General features: G+C 40.9%; 1 pseudogene; it reads left to right on the forward strand.

Annotated features, from left to right (window-relative positions):
- The first annotated feature begins 5,739 nt into the window (after positions 1-5,739).
- LOC111733307 lies at positions 5,740-5,858 on the forward strand (annotated as a pseudogene).
- Positions 5,859-13,613: the final 7,755 nt, after the last annotated feature.

Below are 13,613 nucleotides of genomic sequence, written 5' to 3' on the forward strand. Positions count from 1 at the left end.
ACACCCTCTTCTGGACTACAGAGCTCAGGGCAACACTTGGAGAAAGCCTGATCCTGCACGGATGGGAGTTAACGTCTAGGCAACTTTCTTGAGAGACTGCAAGATGAAAATAATAAGTTCCCAAAGTATTTTTTTGGAAGATCGATGAAAATTGATTGGTAGGAATTGAAGACTTGAGTCAGGGGCTATATCCAAGTTGGCATACATTTTTAGAGCTCTATTTTCCCATTGACCTGCAGTGTAACATCTTTATAACCCTAACACTTTATATATACATTTGTATTTAGAATGATTACATTACTCTTAACTGAAAAAAGAGCACATATATACCAGTTATAGCAAATGTGCATCTCCCTGCCACTCTATACACTACTCATCTCCCTCATTAGTTACTTATTGCTCAGTAAATGAATAAATATTTGCTAGTTCTCTCCTAGTATTTCACCTATCTGCCACCTTTGCCTCCATCCTCCAAAGGCTGAGACCCCTCTGGGGATAATAAATTGAGCCATTAGGGAGGAGCCCTGAGAAGACTTTCATTTCTGGTTGCTCAGGCTCTGGAACACTCCCCTTACACTAGTGAGCTCTATAATCTGAGCAACAGTGGGACTGTGGGAGGTGGCCCTGGGAACTGAGAACCAAGGTATTGAGAGTCTGATTGTTTTGTAGTGTGATCTCCCCAGGCAGCTCCCTCACCTGTTCCCCCATCCACACCCCCACCTGTTATCCCAAGACCAGACCTTTTTAAGGCTTGGCCACAAAAAATACAATATTCAAAATCACAATAATCTCAATATCTTGCTTTTGTATCATGCATTTACATGCTTTTCCAAATGTTTTCACATTTTCTACTTGTAACAACCTCGAGAGATAAATAGAATAAGGCCACCAATATATATATATATATATTTATATATAGACAAGAAAACTGGGGCTTCTGGAGGCTAAGAATTTGTTCAAGGCTAGTTTGGGGCCTCTTCCTCTAGAACTCATGCTGGAGGAACTGACTGCACAGTAGTGACTAGAGCAGGAAATGGAGGTGAATTAGTTTGGTTAGAAATATTCAACATGAAACTGATTTGTTTTATGATGAACTTTTCCCAACACACTGGACACTTCCCGGGTGAAGCCCAAGATTGGCTCCAGGATGACTAAATAGTGACTGTAAATTACCCAGCTGTGTAGAAGTAGACATACTCGAGCCAAAAAAAAAAAAAAGCATAATTTAAGTTCATTTAAAATCTGTCTTATATTTGGTACTTTCTATAGTTTCAACCAAATAGAATGTCCAACCATAGGGGTTAACTTAATTTAGTCACTCACTCAATGGAACCTTTTTCAGCCATTACAAATAATAATTATTAAGACTATCTAGAAACCTGGAAATTTTAAAAATCAGGGACATAAAATCACATGGACACCATGATTTAAAAGTGGGTCTGTATAGGAGCAAAAACTGGAAAGAACATGCAACAGATATACTTTTACTTAATGTGGTGGGATTTGCGCTAAAGTTTTTTCTTTCTCTACTTTTCCATGTGTTTTTGCTATGCCCTGTTTCTTGTTATGTTGTCAAACATAATTCTCTAAAAAGTCTTTAGGGGTCATGGGTGACAGAAATTTTGGGTCAAGGATGCCTAGACCTCAGACATCTCGGGGATCATCATGTCACGAGAGACCATTGTGCACTTGTGACAGATTGATAACTGAAAGGTCTGGGAGCCACTTATCTCCATAGCAGTACAATTGGTAAGTATTACAAGACAAATTGATGACAAGATCAGAAGAAAAGTGGGCCCTGAGCAAGGAAGAAAGTGGTTGCCATGGTGGGAAGAGGGGAACGAGCTGTATGTTAATAGTTTAATGGGAGTTAGGTGTCAGACTTTGTGTCCTTCACTATTATTTTAAGTTTCCTTTTAATGAATTTAATGAATAAGATTTTATATTCATGCTAGAATGTTAAAGAATTTATGCTCAAACAACTGGAAAAACATTAGCTATAAGTATTGGAGACACAGGGTCGGTCATCTTTAAAATGTTGAGTTCATTTAAGTAGTCAAGAAAAAAAATTAAATGAACAAAAAAAATCACAAAAAAGGATATATAAAAATGTTCATTTCAGTATTTTTAAGGATGGGAATTAGGAACATCCTGACCAACAACAAAGAATTGGGTAAATAAAATGTGGTACCTCTAATACGTGACATGAGAATGTGCTCCTATGAAATATTTGGTGATAAAACAAATGTGCAAATTTTTTGCACTGTTTCCATCTATGCAATCTAAGTATATAGGGAGCATTCTGTATGCAGCTTTGTTTCAATATACAGATAAAAGGCTAGGAGGAAATATACTAAAACTTTAATAGCGGTTATTTCTGAATTGTGGAATATTAAGTGATCAAAGAAAGATGCTGAACTATTTTTGCGATGTGTTCCTAATATGTAATATAAATGTATTGGGAACATTTTGCATTCATAGTTTTGTATCAATAATATGGAAAGACAGCTAGAAGGAAATATACCAAGTCTATCAAAGAAAGATGCTAAACTATTTTTGCGATGTGTTCCTAATATGCTGTATAAATATATTGGGAGCATTTTGCATGCATGGTTCAGTATCAATGTACAAATAAAAGGCTGGAGGGAGTAAACTAAAAATTTTATAACAGTTATTTGTGGGTTATGATATGATAACGTGATAAAAGTAAGGTACAAAATTATTTTTGCAATATGTTCCTGAATATGTAATATAAGTATATTGGGAACATTTTGCATCCATAGTTTTGTAACAATATTTAGAGAAAAGGCTAGGAGGAAATATACCAAAATTTAATACTGGTTATTTCTGGGTTCTGGTATTATAGATGATAATGTGTTTTTTTCTTTATACTTTTATGTATTTTCTGAGTAATACTTGTATAAACAACAAAATGTATTACTTTTATAGCCATAATAAAACATTTTATTTTTTAAAAGATTTTTTTTTTCTTTAAAGGCATGGGCCCCTGACCTGAGGATGGGAAGATGGGGAAACACTTCCTATTTGGGCAGCAGCGGGCCTAGAATACATTTTCAAACCCATCTGGGCAAACCCTACATAGCTTTGGTTGGCTCTGCAGTGCAAGTGTGTGTTATCATTTGCTCTTGCCAAAGGAAAGAGAAAGTATAATTTTAAAATGTAACCATGACAGAATAATAATAGTAATATTGCTAAACAGACTGCTTGCTCTCTCCTATCCAGAAAATTGAAACAGATTGCTTTTCCTCTATGACAAGGGTTCCCAACCCCCGGTCCATGGACCAGTACCGATCTGTGGCCTGCAGCAAGTGAGCGGTGGCGAGTGAGCGAAGCTTCATCTGTATTTGCAGCCGCTCCCCAGCGCTAGTATCACCGCCTCAGCTCCACCTCAGATCATCAGACATTAGATTCTCATGGGAGCACTGGTCCCTGGTGCCAAAAAGGTTGGGACTGCTGCTCTAGGAGCAATTCAGGACGGTGGGACTTTGATGCTTGCCCAGGGCCTCAAGACCTGTTGGCCATGCCTGAGTCAGGAAAACACCTTATAGAAAGTCTAATTCCACTTAGCTAACTTTCTGCAGATGCAGATAAAGCCCCTTGCATTTTCCTCCCAAGTCTGCTGAGCTCCATGACAACCCTGGTGTTGACAAACATGTGACATTTGAATTTAGGTTTTCTATGTTCTGTTAAGAGAGAGACAACCATTCAGAAACATATCAGGCCCATGGCCTGACAAGACACCTACCAAGGCTTTGAACGTTTCTCGATTGCACTGATTTGAACAGAGACACCACATTAGAAGAGGACCTACAGTCCTTTCCATGCTTTTAGAATCACTGTGGGGAAACTTTTTCTCCCAAAGACTTATTTGCACTCTGTAGCAAGCCCATATTAGTAGACATTACTTCAAAATATGTCCATCCTATTCCTGAAAGAAACTGTATTTGTGAGGCCAAAATATATTTTGAGAACATTCTTTCAATTTCCTGATGCCGGGCCCTTCCTTGTTCTGCTTAAGAACCAAACGTGTCCTTTTGCGAAATGTGTGCTCCTCTTTAAGTCTTTCATAAACAGTTTTCTCTGCTGCATTCGATCAATCAGAACACATTTTCCGAGTGCCTAGCTCTGTGCTACTCACTTGTAGGGAGAGGATAGGACTGGAGAGAAGTGGGGGTTAAAGTGATACTGAGCCAGAGCAGCCTTGAACACAGGAATCCTTTTCTCTGGCTGCTACCGGGTACAGAGCTGGGATCAGCTGGGGCTTTGACCTTCTTCTGAGCCAGGTCGGACCACACAGAATCTGCTTTGCTCAGCTGAATTATCTGGTGTCCTCCTTTCCCCCAGGCTTCGCTCTGGTCTCTGCTATACACAAAGTTGGGAAAGGGGAAGAGTGTGGGAGGGTCCTCTTCCTAAACGAGAGAGAGAGAGAGAGAGAGAGAGAGAGAGAGAGAGAGAGAGAGAGAGAAACAGACAGAGAGACAGAGAGACAGAGACAGACAGAGACAGACACAGAGACAGAGAGACACAGAGAGAAAAAGGGAGAGAGATCTTTAATATAAGCACTGACCTTAAACTCTTTTCATTTACCAGTGAAAAAAGCTCCAGCCCCTGCTGAACCAACAGTGTCCTAGAATTTGGCTAATACAGAGAGCACTCCTCCTAGTCCGAGAGAATGCCAAGAGGGGATGGGATGATGGGGGATGTGGGGGCAGGCGCAGAAGGAGCCGGAAGCCGCCCTTTGCTAACCAATCAGGTCAGTGCAATCCCTCATTTTACAGAAGAGGAAACTGAGTTGCAGAGAGAGGAAATAACTTGCAGAGAAGTCATGCAGAGAATTGGTAACAACGTTAGAACTTGAACCTTGATCTTCAGTGCTCTTTCCAATGTAATGCACTGTGTCTAAAGGACAGAGGGAGTGACCCAGAAAGATGCTCTAAAGGATGTGAGACTTGATGAGCACCTTGAAGGTGGGTGGGGCGAGAAGAGGTAGAGAGGGAAGGAGAGGACAGATGTGGCATGACACCAGGGCAGTCAACAGATAGGTCTGAAGGAAATTGTTAAGGTTAAATCTGGCTTTTCAACGTGGGCTAAGCAGACCCTTCAGAGTATAAGACAGTGTTGTAAGAAGTGCAAAAAATCGCCACAATATTTATGTCACAACTTCCTAGAACACAGATTTGATTCAATAATGGGTCCTTGAAAGCACTATTTTTCTATCAAAAACAAGCACAAATTCAAACCGATAAAACTGAGAACTCAAGATAATTTCAAGTTTGTCACAGGGCCCTGCGGACTGTCCCAGGACTCCCATTCCAGCCTCATTCTGAGGGAGTGTTTGTGCACTGTCTAGACGTTTGGCTTTTTGTTTGTTTCTCCTGCCACTACCAGGGACCTTGACTTCTGATAACAGCTCTTTCCTTTGATGAACTGCTCCTCCTGGGCCCCAATCATAGTAAACTGCTTGAGCCTCCCACCAGGCACATGACCCAAGTCATTTTTCATGCCCCTTTTCACACTGATTGTGGTACAGAAAGTTCATGTGACCCTAGACTAACCAATGAGAGTACTTCCCTAGGATTTTTTGAAAATTGTTAATGGAGACAGTCTCTCTTTCTTCTGCAGTTTCTAAGCCTGGAGCTATATGTGGCTTTGCCCTCACTCACTTACTCTACCATGTCCATCACCTGGAGGAAGGTCAGGTTGAGCAGGAAAGAATAGGTCTATGGCCATGCCACCCTGAACATGCTCGATCTCATCTGATCTTGGCAGCTAAGCAGGGTCAGGCCTGGTTAGTACTTGGATGGGAGACCACCTAGGTATACCGGGTGCTGTAGGTGTAAAAAAAAAAAAAAAAAGAATGAGAACGGCCCACGCACAGAAACACATAGGAGAGAGGGAAGAGGGAGGGAGAGGGTGTGAGAGAGAGATAGAGATAGATAGAGATAGATAGAGATAGAGATAGAGAAATGATGATGCTTCTGTCCCTGGTCTCATGTAATTCTGAGGCCAGCTCCACTCTTGTCTTTCTTAGTTACTTGAGCATGTATTATCCCTTTTTGTTTAAGCTTGTTTCATTTATTCATTTAACAAATACTTATTGAGTGCCTTCTGGTGCCAGGCACCATTTTAGGGTCTGGAAATAGAGCTGTAAACAAAAGACACAATGACCCTGATCTCACAGAGTTTACATTCTAGATTGATTTGTGTTTCTGTCACTTGCAACTGAAACAGTGCTGCCTGCCAGATTATGGAAGACTTTACATGCTAGGCTAAAGACCAGAGGGAGTTTATACTATAAACAAGGGGAAGTCTTTGAAAATTCTTGAGCAGAGGAGTCATATGCTCTTTCGCAGGAGTCTAGATTTGAGGCAGGCCAGGTTGAAAAAAGTGACTGTGGAAAAGCTAGAGTGGCTGGGACTTCAATTTGCTTTATTTTTGAAATACCCTCATAAAAAGTATGTCATGCCCAAATCAAGATCCCTGGAATGAAACTCAACTTTGAAGAAAAATAAAGTACTTCCAGGAAGTACTCCAGGCCTAACTCTTCTGGCATTCCCACACCTTTCTTGATTGGCTGGTTCAGGCTTTCTCAGCCTGCTCCATTTCCCTGTCCTTTGCCCGTGTACTGCCCAGAAGTCTACCTGCATGCGGAGAGCATATGTCACTGACCAGAACATGTTAGCTGAAGGGAAGGGCCATAGGAGCTCGTGCGTAGGCTCGTGCCTCTCCCTGCCCTAACCCACTGCACTTCTGAGACCCATTCTAAGTGCTTCTGTCTCTGGAGGACTTCCTCTATTGCCCTCCACCATGCTGAACCTCCTTTGAATTCCTGCCACACCTTTGTCCAGGCACTTGCTCAGAGCAGATGTGGACTTTTTCAGGTGTGCCTCCTGAAATTCAGTAGGAAGCTCCATGAGAGCAAGAAACAGACTATCTCTCACCATCTCCTGCATGGAGCCTACCCCCGTGCCTGACATAGCAGATGGGGTGCTCAACCTAGGTTGGTTAATAGGAAATGGCTTAGGGATAAAGACATCCAAAGTCTTTTTCCTGGGACAGTCCTGGTTTTGGCCTATTTTATTGTCATAATTATTCATAGCATCCTCTTTCACTCTCAAAAGTGTCCTATGATAAATTATATTATCACCTACTCATCTGGAGAGTACCAAATGTGCTGTTGTCACAGCCAAGTTGAAGGGCTCCTGATATAGGACAAAATATTTATAAAATCAAAACAGCACTATATTGCAATTCCATGCTCTGTCACTTGGAACCAAACATGCTCCTTCCAGAGCTCCAGAAAGTCTTGCTTGCTTGACTGCATCTGGCTCCCACACGCTCTCTAGCACATGAGACATTAAAAGCCACAGTCCAGCGTGTCACAAGATTCAGATTTTTGCCTCCATTTATTTCACACCATGGGCATGTCAAATAATACTGTTATACCCCACAAAGACTGGAAAGGCACACAGGCCCAGTTCAGGACCAGAAAGAATTCAGAGGCAATCATGAAGAAGCTGCAAGTCCAACAGATAAGACAAACTGCTGCTTGATGATTCTTTTAAGCCCTTAGCTTGTGAAAATCGGTCTCACAGGGGCAACCAGAAGGAAAAAGCACCCTCATCCTATAATCCTCCTATTCTCTTTACTGCTGTCTCCCTAGTCATGGCTTCATCCTGCCACTTCTCCTCACACTCAAATTTGGACATTCTGTTTGCCTAGGATACTCACATTTTTCAAAGTGGAGTACCTGTAAGACAGGTCTCTCTTTGATGGGTTGAAGATGCCTACAAATTCTTTGACATACCTCCCACTGGGCCCTGGGGTCTATGTCCTCTCCACTCAAATCTAGGCTGCCTTCACCATGTGGCAGAAGTGGCCTTGCAGCTTCCATCTGGGTCTTGTGGAGCCTTGAGCTTCCATGTAAGAGTCCAGCAACTCTGAGAGAATCGTGCTACAGAAACCATGGAGAGATGCTGCAGAGAAGCTCTGAGACTCCAGTAAGGAGAGAAAGAGATGCCAGGCAGCCTCTAACTCTTCCAGCCCCCAGTGGTTCAGGTCATCCCCAACTGAGTGTCTGGATATCATAAGTCATCCCTGCCAAATTGCAGATTCCTGAGCAAAATAAATGATTGTTGTTGTTTTAAGAGACAAAGTCTTGGGGTGGTTCTTATGTAGCAATCAAACAATAAGCGGGACACTCCTTTCCAGTACTGATTTATCACTTCTTGTAGCATAGGTCTGATGTGCTATTAAGCTCTATGACCAAAAGTGAGGATGGGGAAGGACATAGCGGGCAAAGGTAACCTAGAACCTCATACTGTTGCATTCCTAGTACAGTAACGTATGGGCACTACTGGTGGTAGGTGAAGGAATGGTTAGAGGGTAAAGGAGAAAATTTTTTAAAAATTTAGTACTATGTGTTTATTTTTAGTTTCCTTTCATTTATGGCAAGTGAAAATGGTTTTGTGTTTATCATAGTGAAATCAATTATACTTAAAAGAAATTTATGACACACCCACTCTGATGGCTAACTCTGAAAAAAAAAATGTAAAATAAGTGTTGGCAAGGATATGGAGAAATTGGAACCCTTTCAGTTCTTGTAAATGGTATAGATGCTGTGGAAAACCGCATGGCGGAACATCAAAAAATTAAACATGGAATTACCATATGATCTAGCAATATCACTTCTGGGTATATACACAAAAGAATTAAAAGCAGAGGTGCAAATAGATATTCATACACCAGTGTTCATTGCAGCATTATTCACAATAGCCAAAAGGTGGAAATAACCCAAATGTCCATCAACAGATGAATGAATAAAGAAAATGTGGTGTATCCATACAATGGACTGTTATTCAGCCTTAAAAAGAAGGAAATTCTAAAAAAAAAAAAAAAAAGAAAAGAAATTCTGACACATGCTACAACATGGATGAACCTTGAAGACATGCTAAGTAAAAGAAGCCAGTCACAGGACAAACATTGTGATTACATGTACATGAGTTATATCACTTATATGAGTAGTCAGACTCATAGAGACATTAATTCTGAGAGCTGCTTGCATTCATCAGCTACCCATAAGCATTGCGATCCACTGCTAATAGTCCTCTGAGTTGTAGGAGGGGCAGTACCCCCAGCACAGCACAGCCAATGAGAGACTAGACCAGACACCAAAAAGAGGTCAGAAGGTTTGACGACAAGGCATCTGCACATCCTTGGGGGTGAGCTGGGACACCTCACAGGCACCCAGGGGTTCCCGCCTCCACCGAAATGAGGAGCCCGTGCTTGTGCAGGTCTCAAGTACCCCTGGGTAGCCCCTCCTGATGGTCTCAGAAATAGCTGGGTGGCTTGTTTCAGGCCAGGGCCTGGTGGGGTGTGGTCTGGGGGAGAAGGGCCAACAGTCTGTCACAAAACCTCCATGCCTTGATGTGCCGGGTACCTGGACAGGGTGGGATGGGCGAGGGAAGAGCTGGAAGAGTACTACCTGTATGCTCACGTGCCTGTGGCAGGCCCTAGGGAAGCAGCCCTCAGCCTGCTGTGATGGGGCATACATATGGAAGGGCTGCTTAACATGGGGTGCCTGGACCCAAAAGGGTTAAGGCAGGCATCAGAATGGGGTGGGAGTGAATTATAGATCTGTTCTTGATAACAACACAGTTGAGGATGGGAGTTATTTGCCAAACCTAAATCAGAATGATTAAGTGCAAGTCTAAATGAATAACTCTACCACCCTCACTCCCAGCCTCCTCTCACCACTGAGCTCCCAGAATTCTGGCAACCTTGTTTATATGCCCCAGGCAAGAGATTGGATTTTACTCTATGTAGTAGACACCTTTGGTGCCTTTTGTCCCATCCCTTTGGGCCACCTCTGATTTCAGCTACATAAGTGCACCCTTTCATACAAAATCAGACTGACTTCATGCTGGCAGCCTTTGACCTTTCAGTTTCAAGACCATATCTGATGCTGTATGCCATGGTCTGAACATCTGTACCCTCAAATTCATGTGCTGAAACTTAACCCCTAAGGTGATGGTATTAGAAGATGGAGTCTTAGGGCGGTGATTAGGTAATGAGGGTAGAGCCATCATGAATAAGACTAGTGACCTTGTGAAAGAGACTCCAAAAAGATCCCTTGCCCTTTCTGCGATGCGAGAACACAGCAAAAAGATAGCAGTCTATGAACCAGCAAGTGAGTTGTCACCAGACACCGAATCTGCTAGCGCCATGATCCTGGATTTCTAGCCCCCAGAACTATGAGAAGTAAATCTCTGTTGTTGAAAAGACACTCAATCTGTGGTATATGGTTATAGGAGCCTGAATGGAATAAGACACTGTAAGAGCCTACCTGGCTCACTTTTAAGAGCAGCCTCTAAATGTGGTCAAATAACACCCCAGGGTTAACCCTCAACTGATGGGGAGATAGGAGCTGGTGTTTAAATGCTCTAGCTTCTTGTTCTTCAGTGGTCAATTTTAGGCAGGCTCTGAATGCTTTCAAGGAGGCCCTGAGTGGAATAAAACCCAGGTTTCCCACAGGGGTGACCACAATAATGCACTTTTATACTGGCTTTTCCTCGTTTACTATGTCACTCAGCTCCATTGCTCCAAATTACCAGGATCGACTCCTGAATACCTGCTCTCGAATCCTTTTCTCAGTCTCTACTTTTGAGGGAACCCAAAATAAGATACTCTCCGTGTGGAGAGGCCGCAATGAAATGTCTGTGTCCTGGTCCAATCATTCTAGAGTGAAGCCAGTGGACAGGCTCCACCTATGCCACAGAGCTTCCAGTCAGCATTTTAGTGTCTCAGCCCTGAATATAGATCAAGGTCCAGGGCTGGTACTAGAGTGAGGCAAGTGAGGTGCCCAGGGTGCAAAATTTAAGGAAGCACTCATTCTTAGGTGCTGACCCTCTACTTGCATGAGCCTGAGAACCGAGCACCTCCCTGGGTGTCCTATTTGCCTCCCTCTTCTCTTGGCTCTTGCCAAGACATTAGTGAAAAGCCTCTAAGATTAAAACAAACAAATAAAAAAGAAACGCAAATGAAAAGGAAATAATGCACACAGCAGAAAACAACTTTATCAAAGAAATAATACTTGAAATTGCACAGAGCAAAAGGACATGAATTTCCAGTTTGAAAGAATATACTGTGTGCTGAGCTTAGTGAATGAAAAAAAGCTCACATAAAGTTATCTCATCATGAAAATTTCAAACATCAGGTTAAAGAGAGGATTCTAAGAACTTCCAGTAGAAAAAAAAAAATTGACTAGACATAATAGATCAAAAATCAGAATGGCTTTGAATTTTCCAAGAGACATACTGGCAGCTAGAAGACAGGGAAGCAGTGCCTTCAATGTTCTGAAAGAAAATTAATATCCAACCTCAAATTCTATATCCAGTCAAACCAACAATTAAGTGTGAGGAAAGAATGTAAATATTTTCAGACATGCAAGGTCTCAAAAAATTACTGCTTATTCATCCTTTCTCAGGAAGCTGCTAGAGGATGTATGCCACCAAAATGAGGAAGAGACACTTCAGCTTCTGTGAGTGGAAGACTAGGTAATTTGGACCAATACACTTGCTGAAGACATCAAAAAGGTGAACAAAATAATTTAAAAAATATTCTTAAAAGCATAAAATAATTAACAAGATAATGAGAAAGAAGTGAGCCAAGATCTAGGAGAGGACAAGAGTCCAAAGAGATGAGCCCAGCTATTCAGGTCATTTTGGCTCAGGGAGATTTTTCCAATCAGGAAGAGGAAGCTGAGAGATCTAGTGCTTCTAGTGGCCTCCCAGGAACAGGGAACAAAAGTCAGAGTCCAGGGCCAGTTCAAAATAAAGACTGTTCCCATGCATTGCAGCCTGCCTTCCATTCATCTGAGTGACCCAGAAAATGCCATACCTTGAAATTGTATTGTTCCTTTTAGATAGCTAGCAGCCCCAGGCACCTGAGGAAAATAAACCAAAATCTTCCTAGGAATATAACAATATCCTAGGCTTCAAATTATTTCTTTAAATTAAAATCTACTGTCCAATACATAATCAAAGATGATCAAATACATAAATATTTAAGACACTATGAGCAAGAACCAATAGAAATAAATGCAGAAAAATAAACACCCAAATTTTCAAGCATGATTGTGGAACAACGATTTTTTTTTTCAAGGATAAAATCCTGAGCTTTTCAATTGTGGCAGGAAGCTGAAAACTATAAAACAAGACATAGAAGTTTTGAAAGAAAAAAAAAATAATAAACCAAAACTTCAGAGTAAACCAATTAAGAGGAAGATATGGGATCCATCAAATAGAGAATACAGCACAAGAGAGATACAAAGGAAATTCCCAAGATGACAGAGAAAGGAGGATGCCAGGATGACATCTGTGCCCTAGACCTTGAGAGCTATCAGTGCAGATTGGAGCAGCGGATGGAAGGCCTTAGAAGGTTGTTTTCCAGGAGGAAAAAAAAGCAGAACTGATAGATTAGCTTATTTGTTTTCCACATGAAAAATAGGTTTAAAAGTTATTTTATTGGACAAATTTATTGGACATTATGAAAAAAAAACTTAGCCAAGGATTTGAAGAAGCTTAAGAAGAAGGGTGGGGGGACAAGAGAAATAAAATGTTGTACAAGAAAGGATATGTAATCACAGTACACAATCTTGCTCAGCAGTGAGCAATATTTACAATCATAATAATGAAAACAAATATGAATTAAACAAAATTTGTCAAAATTCCATCGGCAGGACAGAGAGAACTTAAATGAATGTGTGCGTATAGAGTATAATGCTCATCTTTAATGGTAGTCAATAGAAAATATATTTATAATTGTGAAATCAAGAAATAGTGGCATAAGAACAGCATTTTATTTATTTGCAAATCTAATTTCTCACATAACTTCGACACATGGGTTATTTAGAAATATATTAATTTACTAGTATTTGGGAATTTTCTGCCTTCTTTAAGATTAATATAATATTTTTTTAGTGATACATGTTATTTCCTCTATTGTCTGCTTAGCTATACCTTTTTATTTTTTAGCAGTTGCTCTAAGGTTAACAATATGCACCCTGAACTTAAAGAGTCTATTTAGAGTCAATATCACATCTCTCACACTTCATGCCTGGAACGTGAAACTTTCATTTGTTGACTACATACGGCATGTTATTAGAAATGGCCCCCCAGTGGAAACTAAGGTTCAAAGAAGTTAAGAGCCTTCCTCAGACTCCATGGGCAGGGAGGAAGCAAAGGTGGGCACAGGAATCCAAATCCATCAGTAGACACATGTTGGCTTCTCAGGCAATAGCTATAGAAATGTGTGTGACACATAAAGCTAAGTAAAAAAAAATGGCTATACATAAAGTATGATTATAATTAGGGTAAGAAACACTGTGTACTTATGATTGTGTTTGGATGACTTCCTAGGCTTCTCTATTTTCCACATTTTTACAAGTCAGAGAACATTAAAAACCATAGGAACATAAACAGGTTTTCTTCTTGATGAAATCAGAATGATTTAAAAATAACTGAAAAGAGAAAAAAGTCAGAAAGCATTAGTCTAATTTAAAAAAAAATTCCTTTCTTCTATTTTAACTGCAA

Source organism: Pteropus vampyrus, unplaced genomic scaffold (genome assembly GCF_000151845.1).
Source record: "Pteropus vampyrus isolate Shadow unplaced genomic scaffold, Pvam_2.0 Scaffold548, whole genome shotgun sequence".
Lineage (NCBI taxonomy): Eukaryota > Metazoa > Chordata > Mammalia > Chiroptera > Pteropodidae > Pteropus > Pteropus vampyrus.